General features: G+C 38.2%; 1 pseudogene; it reads right to left on the reverse strand.

The window, feature by feature from the left end:
- Positions 1-5442: 5442 nt before the first annotated feature.
- On the reverse strand, positions 5443-6981 carry LOC149197602 (gallate 1-beta-glucosyltransferase-like; annotated as a pseudogene).
- Positions 6982-8488: the final 1507 nt, after the last annotated feature.

Genomic DNA, 8488 nt, shown 5'->3' on the forward strand with positions numbered 1-8488 from the left:
CCTGGACCAGCTCTGATACCACTGTTGGGGATTTTTCTGGTAAAATCCCAAAAACACACAAACAAATTGCACACACACAGAGACAATGCTCTGTTTTTCTGCCACAGGATCTTTTGCACAGGGAAGTTGTTTTTGACTCAGAGAAACAGAGTTTTTCTACACCCCAAAAAAAACTTTACATACATCAATATGACTGCCTGTTACAAAAAAAAGTTCTTCCTCTTAACAGAGGGATTACTAAACTGCTGTTACAAAAACATCTTCCTCACATAGAGGGATTCACCAACTGCTGTTGCAAAAACATCTTCCTCACATAGAGGGATTCACCAACACTGCTTCAGATGCAGTTCCACAAACAATCAAAAGAGTCATCCTCTTAACAGAGGGATTCACCTGAGACTGTGCTAAAGAGCACCTTCCTCTTGACAGAGGGATTCACCATGACACTGTGCTGAAAAGCACCTTCCTCTTTAACAGAGGGATTCACCAAGTGACTGTGCTGAAAAGCACCTTCCTCTTTAACTGAGGGATCCACTAAGAAAACATTTCAACAACAAAATATTACTCTGTTTTCCTCCTGAGATTTTACACTGCTGGTGTGTAAAAATCCCTTTTACATTAACTGCTGTAAAAACAGAGTTTTACAGACACTGCTGTAATAAAAAATATTTACTTACATTTACTGATGTAAATGTAATTCCTTACATTTCATTACAAAAAAAATCTCCTTCACTGTCGCGTTACTGCACCTCTCTTGCTCTTCATGATTGCCCTTTTCACTGCTGTGTAAAAACACATTTCTTCATTCTCACTGCGGTGAGTTTCACATTTACATTGCAATAATAAAAAAAACATTTGCTGCTGCATCCCACACATTTTTCTTTCAACAATAAAAATTCCTTTACACTTATGCACTGTTGTGCATGCCTCCTTTCTCACGCTGCCCCTGTTCTATGTTCTTCTACACACAGTTGTGCATATTTCATTTCCTCACACTGTTGTGCCCTTACCATCACTCATTACACTGCATTACTTGCATATAAAAAAAACTCATCATCCTCACGCTGCTGCGCTTCGTTCTCCACACAAATTATGTATATGCGCTGCCCCTTTTCACTCTACTATTAACATCTTGCACTTCTGTGCAAACCAAGGTTCTCCTCCTTTTTTATGAAAGTCAACAGGGACTAAAACCATATCGTATATGTCAAAACAAAAATAATACATGCCGTAAAACTTAAGAGTTTTACCAACCCTCTGCAAATGCCATTTAATTCTCAGCATGGCGGTTAAGTAATTTAGTCGGCCTTGTTGACAGAACCGGCGGTCAAACTGAAACGTTTGATTTTACTCCACGCAAGGTTATTTAATGCATGTCTGAACGCAGCTTGGGTTTCATCAACGGTGGACAGCGAGCCTTGCAATCAGACGGTTGACGGAGATTTTGGGAGGCCTTTTACTGCTGAACGTTACGTTCCGATATGGCAGGTTTTGCGAACGTACAGAGGACCACGCATCAACAGGTGATTGTATCGGAGGCGTTTGTACGAAAACCACAATTGCAAGAAAGGCGGTCTGATATGTGTCAGTGGTTTTGCTGAAGCGGTTTTGTTGTTGCGTGCTGGCTGAGTCGGCAACTGACTAGCTGTCGTCGCTATCGACATACGCGTCCACGCTGCCTGCAGTTGGAATTAATATTCCAACAGATGCTGGAAGTTGATGGCTGCCCTCTTCCGCAATGCTGTTCCTTCTGCTCCTGGAAATGAAAAGCCAGTGAAACTGGCCTGCCTTAATTCGGCTCAGTTCCGATTCAGGTTTATCCCTAAGAACTGTTATTACATTTTCTGTCGTACCCACAGCTCTGCGTTTCGTCGCTCTCTTCCTACGTGGGGCGTCTCAAGGCGAAGCAGAGTGATCTTGTGAAGGCGGTCGTGGTAGTCAGCCTGCTTAATGCTCGCAACATTTCCGTCTGGGCTGCGAAACAGTAAAGCAACAAGTAAGAATCTGTCGTTTCATGCAAAATCAATTTCCATTATGGAACCAAAAAACTCACCTTTGTGCAGGTTGTGCAGGATAGTCAAGTTACCAGATTTGTGCAGAATCTTTTCATTTACCAGATTTAATGTCAATGTGTAGAATGTGATGGAAATTTAACATACTGTCCATTTTGGAGAGCACTTTGGAGACTCTGTCGCGGCATTCATGGCAGCGCATATTCGCGTTCAGAACAATCACCTGAACCTGTCATGTAATATCAGACTCCTGCGTAACCTAGACTATGGACTTGTATCGTATGAAAGGGGATTGGCAATATGCAATAAAGAGGTTAATGCAGGCAGAAATGGGCTTACTCCCGGCATTGGAATCTAAATCCAGAAGACACACTTTAAAGCTGAGATGTAAGGACTGGGTTTTTCTTTGAGAGGAGCTCAGACGAAATGTAGCTGTAATGAGGTTTCTTTAATTCAGCTATTTCTTTGAGAGCAGTTCAGAGGAAACATAGTTGTAATGGAGGTTTCTTTAATTCAGCTATTTCTTTGAAAGCAGTTCAGAGGAAACATAGTTGTAATGGAGGTTTCTTTAATTCAGCTATTTTAATTCAAGAAACAGAAAATGAAGAGGCAGAACTACGTTTCTTTAGAGTAGCCAACAAATAAGGAAATATAATCTTTATCTTATCTGCTGAGAAAAAATAAAAAATAGAGGGAGACCCTGCATATTGAATTGGAAGGTTGATTTTAGCTGGATTGAATTGGATCCAAACTAGTATCATTCAAGATGGACTCTAAAAAACTAGGAAAGAAACCTACATGCAGTTGGGCTGAACCAGGTTTACTAGGCATCGTGTTATTTCCAGGCGAATCAATTGAATCAATTATTCTTGATCTCTACCTGCAGTTGGGCTGAACCAGGTTTCCTGGGCCATCGTGGTATTTCCCGGCGAATCACGTATGCTTCGTGTATTCCAGGCGGGCGGTTGAGTGAGAATCAGGGATTCTTGATCTGTTCACAGAACAATCAAAATTAAAAAGCCACGAAGACCCACAAAAAAAAAAGAACACTACCTGATTGTCAATTCCATGCCAGGCGACAACGTACAAGTCCATACTTGAATTCCGTGTCTCCCCATGTTTGATTCCTGTCATAAACCTGAAAATCACACAGTAACACAACATCATTCCAAGTTCCATCAAACTAAGGTAAGGTATCAATAATGTATATCCTGAATTTGAATTTGAATCTAAATCCGCAGCACTAAGATTAACACCCTGCCTCAATGTGCTGCACCACTAAATCCTTGAAACCCTGAATTATTTTCCATGCAGGAGCTCACCATTATTTTCCATCGGAATTCAACCGAGCTCACCGCCTCTGTCCAATCGTCGTGAAAATCCCTCAAAATTGGGCAATTCTGGCTCGAAAATAGCCAAATTATGGGCTACAACAGGATTAAAATTGCACAGAAACTAAATCCCTCTCAACAGATGGCCCTGCATTCAGTTACAGCCGCAACATCATACTTGTGCCCTCGGCCTGCATGATACGTTGAGAATAGGTTGCTTACAGCGACGACGATAATGGCAATGTGACCGACAACTTACAGTGAAGGCGATAATGGCAACGCGACAGACAATTCATTGGTCTTACTGAAGCCGATACCTGGGCATAGAAATCACGGAGTTAAAGCCGGTTTGACATGTTACACTATCTGTGCATGCACCCAATGATTTATGTGCACAAGTCTTATGCTCTAGAAAAACATGCAGCCAATAAATTATGTGCACAGGTGTTATGCTCTGGAAAAACATGATAATTTGACACGCGTCGGGTATTCTGCATGTTTCTTCGCCACGAGACGATTTACCAAGCTCGTTTCTTTGCCTTCGCTAAGAACTCATATCTGGCTGCAACAAGTTGGGCGAAGACAGATCCAGGTTCTTGCGATCTCGTTGGAATCAACCTTTTCCATTGGTGCTCGCTGTTAAGAACAAACTACTAAAATTATACATGTACATGTAGTGATCGACTTTCTGCTTGATCATCGAAAATAAAATGTTTTTTTAACTTTGTGGGTTTCTCCAGACACGAAGAGTTCAGGTCTTTACCTAGAGGTGGATTTGCGGATACAACATGCTCTATTTTTTCAAAAACATAGTATAGTATAGTATCCTTTTCTTAAGCGATAGGGAAACTCTTGTTGCCGTAGGCGTTATATGGTTATAAAATAGCATTTTCTCTTTTGAAATATTAAAAAATATGGCTATAAAGTAGCATTTCCTGGCTTAAAATGTAAATTATCATTTCATTTTTATTTAAAGCATATGAACAAAAATAAACATAAAGTAGCATTTCATGCTTGATGAGATATTCAAAATATTTTTCAGCTGTTATCACGTAACATATAAACGCGTGAAGTGTCCAATCGAAGTAGTTTCAATCATCTGTGGCCACTAATACAGACAACATGCTTTATATAAGATATTTATATAATCTAAGTGAACGTAAATTAGTTGCCTCTATTCAAGTGTCCAGCCTTTGTTGGACAATTGCATTGTCGTAGTTTAGTTCGACAATTGCATTGCTATAGTTTATAGTTTAATACAGTAACCTGCGCATTGACAATCCATGTTTTCTTTAACAATACTATGCTAATAGAATTACCAGTACAATTACACATACACAGATAACATTATCCCTGGGAATAAATCAACAGCTAGAGCTAAAATCGTAACAGGAAAAATGGTAAACCTGTAAGCAATAAACCTAGATACAAGCATATAAACAAATATTTCAGAAGACAAGGACTTGGATACAGACGGTCTTGCTTTCATAGACTAACTGGCCCACAAGGGAAGCGCTTTCATACACAGACATAAACAAACCAGATAGAGACCAAAACATGACATAGATATATGCAGTTTTGCTGCTAGTTTTAGATAAAACAAAAATATTCAGAAAAGCTATCTATTTGGATGGTGAGTCGAACTGAATGCTATGGTTCTGTGCAGGGACTAGCTGCCCCGCAGCCCATCTTGTTTATCGATTATCCAATTCAATATTGATTTTTTCTTTCCAATGAAAATCACAACAATAGATAGAATGCAACGAAGAAAAGATTGAGATACTAACAGGCCAATATGAAACATGAACTTAGCTTTAAACTATTACAAACTTTAGTATCCATGATTATAAGGGGAATAACTTACAACTTTCTTTAAAATCATATTCCGTGATTTCAACCTCATGAGATAGCATAATCTGGTCCAGAGAATGAAGATCGCCACGCTATGCCAATAATCTCCTCACAAAATTATTCAATAATTTTGTCGGAAGAACCACTTTTAACCATGGCCTCCTTTGATAATTTCTTCCCGTGAAAAGCATTGTTCCTCAGGTCAGCACCAAGATGGCTTTCCATAACAATCTTTATACATTTTAAATTCAAACAATAAAATCTGGCCCAGACAACGCAGATGACCGTGCTCTGCCAATAATCTCATCAACAAATCTTTGAATATTGCTATCGGAAGAACCGCCTTTCACCATTGCCTCCCTCGATAATTTCTTCCACCGTAAAGCATTTTTCCTCAGCTCAGCACCAAGTTGGCTTTCCATAACGATCGTTATACATTTTTCCACTTCCTCCTTCCCTACAAGTCCGTTTGCTGATCGTTTATTCAATCTCATCCCTGCCTTCCACTTCTCCGCAATGTATATAGAATTAGTTGTCTGATCGCTCCACTGAGGAACAGCCAACATAGGAATCCCGAGGCTGAGGCTTTCCAGTGTCGAATTCCATCCACAGTGTGTCATAAAAGCACCGACAGAGGCATGAGAAAGAACTTGCAGCTGATGACACCATGGAACGACTAACCCTTGATCGGAGGTTTCGTTCAGGAAACCCGCAGGCAAGTTCTCTTCACTATTAATCTCCCCATTGGAAGAAGGTGGACGAACGACCCATAGGAAAGAATATCCACTGGCCTTCAGCCCAAGAGCTATCTCATGCATTTGTTCTTTTGTAACAACAGCGAGGCTTCCGAAGGAAACATACACGACGCTAGCGGGTTCCTTCGTATTAAGCCAATCCATGCAGTTTGTGGTTTTCCACAAGTGTGCCACAGGGTCTGTGTCTCCGGGATTCTGCCCGTCCAAGAAAGCCGAGGGTATGAGAGGACCGACAGTCCGAATTGGAGCTATCGATTCCATTGAATTTATTTCACCCGATTCGAGTTCGGAAAACGAATTTCCCAGAACCCACGTCTCCTAAGAGGCTTAAACTGATCCATTACTAATCGCAACGCGCACTCGTTGGTATTTGAAGGATGCAGAAAGGTTGGCAAGTCCGATACGTTCAGCAACGGCAGTCCTGGGATTTCTATCGCGTCCACTATTTTACCTGTTTCATCCCGCAGGTTGGCTGAAAACAAGCAAAAATATTATATCGACATATATGGAAATAATATTATTAGAACATATGGATAATACAGGTTTGGTAACTGAAAACATACCCAGTCCTCTCCTAAAATTGTAATAGATGGAGTAAACTGCAGACGATTGCGTCCAGAAAAGAGCTACAGGAATACTAAACTTCTTTGCAACATCCGGAACGCAGTAAAGGAGGGAATCGAAAACAATGCAAGATATATTGTTGCCTTGAGTGTTCAGCCTCTCTATGAGATTTGCTAATGTGAGTCCTCCCATCTTGCATAACATATCGAGGACCATGTCCCCGCCCTTGGACCGGTCAAAATCCACAGGAAATCCGTCTGAAATTGTTTCGAACTTAACTTCCGTAGAGGAGTTTGACGCGCCGGGCAGTGCATCTTGAGCCTGTAACATGCGCTCAAGCTTTTCTTCGGTCGTCACAAACGTGACCATCATTTGTTTAGAGGCGAGCCTCTTCGCCAATACCAGCATTGGATTGATATGGCCCTGTATCGGATAAGGGATCACGAGAACATGAGGGTTGCTATACTGTAGTTCCCTGAGGACGCCATTTTACTACACTCCGGAAAAGAAAAGTTGCTGACAACTTTCTTTACAAATATCTCGCCGACTCTCGGCCTTCTCAACTAGTTTACCCTTTCTTTTGGCTGTCCAAATGAATGATCGAAAACCGATTAATTTAATACCCATGAACGGGATGCCGGATCGCATCTGGAGGCTCCAGCGCGATGAAGGCACGAAACCAATATCACTAGGGTCACGATCAGTACTGACGCACCGGTAGTTTATACGATGGTGACTTCCTTCTTGAAAAGCCATTACTCCAATCGGAATGAAGGAATAGCGTGTATGTCTACAGCACCTAGAGACGACAAAAGGGGTCCTAGCTGTCACAAAATGCACTTCATAACCAAACGGTCTCGTTTTCCACCCGTCTACCGTGAGATATAAATACAATAGAAGATTAACAGAAGTGGTCCTAAAATTATTGATAACATTAATTGACTTTTTAGCTATTATAATTTTTATTTAAAATTCATTTTAATTCTGGGTCCGTACACTGTGGTGAGATCAAATCATTTAAGATGCTAATTTTTCCTGAGTGTAAATTTAAGGAATATAACTTTATATCGATTTAATTCCATTTCAATTATAAATAAAATACAATAATAATATATTTCGATAATTAATTTGATTTGTAGGGTGAGAAAAATATGCAATTTTTTAAATATTTTGTATGGAGTTTACTGATCAGAAGTAGAAATAATATTATTTAATCTGTAATTTATTTTATATTGAATTCAGATAATATTTAAAAAAAATTAGTATGAGGTATAAATAAAATATTTTAATATTTATTTAAAATAACATATTTTTATATAAAAAAATTAGTGAAAAAAATGTTTGTTCAAAATCAGTATAAATCTATTTTCACTCTAAATTTACCCAGAGCTGGAAGTAATCCATTTACCAAGAGTCAAAGAGAATCAAATATTTTCAGGTCCAAATATTTGTTCAAATTTTACAATAAAAAAGATTATATATTGAGAAATTTTATCTCTATATATAATTGTTTTGGTTGATAATATTTTTTTAAATATTGCATGCCATTTCTATATTAAAAATATATATATATATATTATAAATTAATATAATATAGATATTTTAATATTTTATTTATTTAATAATATTTTTTAAATATTACATGTCATTTCTATATTATATATATATAAATAAATATATATAAAAGTTAATATAATATAGAAATTAAATATTTTATTTATTTATTTATAATTCTTTTTCTTATTATTGTTTTTTATTTTTTTAATATAAATGTTATTTTATTATTTTTAAACGTAGTGTTAGGCAACAACGTAGAGGGTAATTTATTTTCCAAACTTTTACTAATAATCTCAAACAAATATTACAATGATAGCATTTCCTCATAGTCAGTTTACTCATAAGTCAAATTTAACTTTAAGACATCTTTTTATTCTAATAAAAAATACCATTACATTGCTTTTCCAGTGTAATCACC

This window comes from Pinus tabuliformis, chromosome 2_2 (assembly GCF_031772625.1).
Source record: "Pinus tabuliformis cultivar Carrire ecotype Pingquan chromosome 2_2, CPIR1, whole genome shotgun sequence".
Lineage (NCBI taxonomy): Eukaryota > Viridiplantae > Streptophyta > Pinopsida > Pinales > Pinaceae > Pinus > Pinus tabuliformis.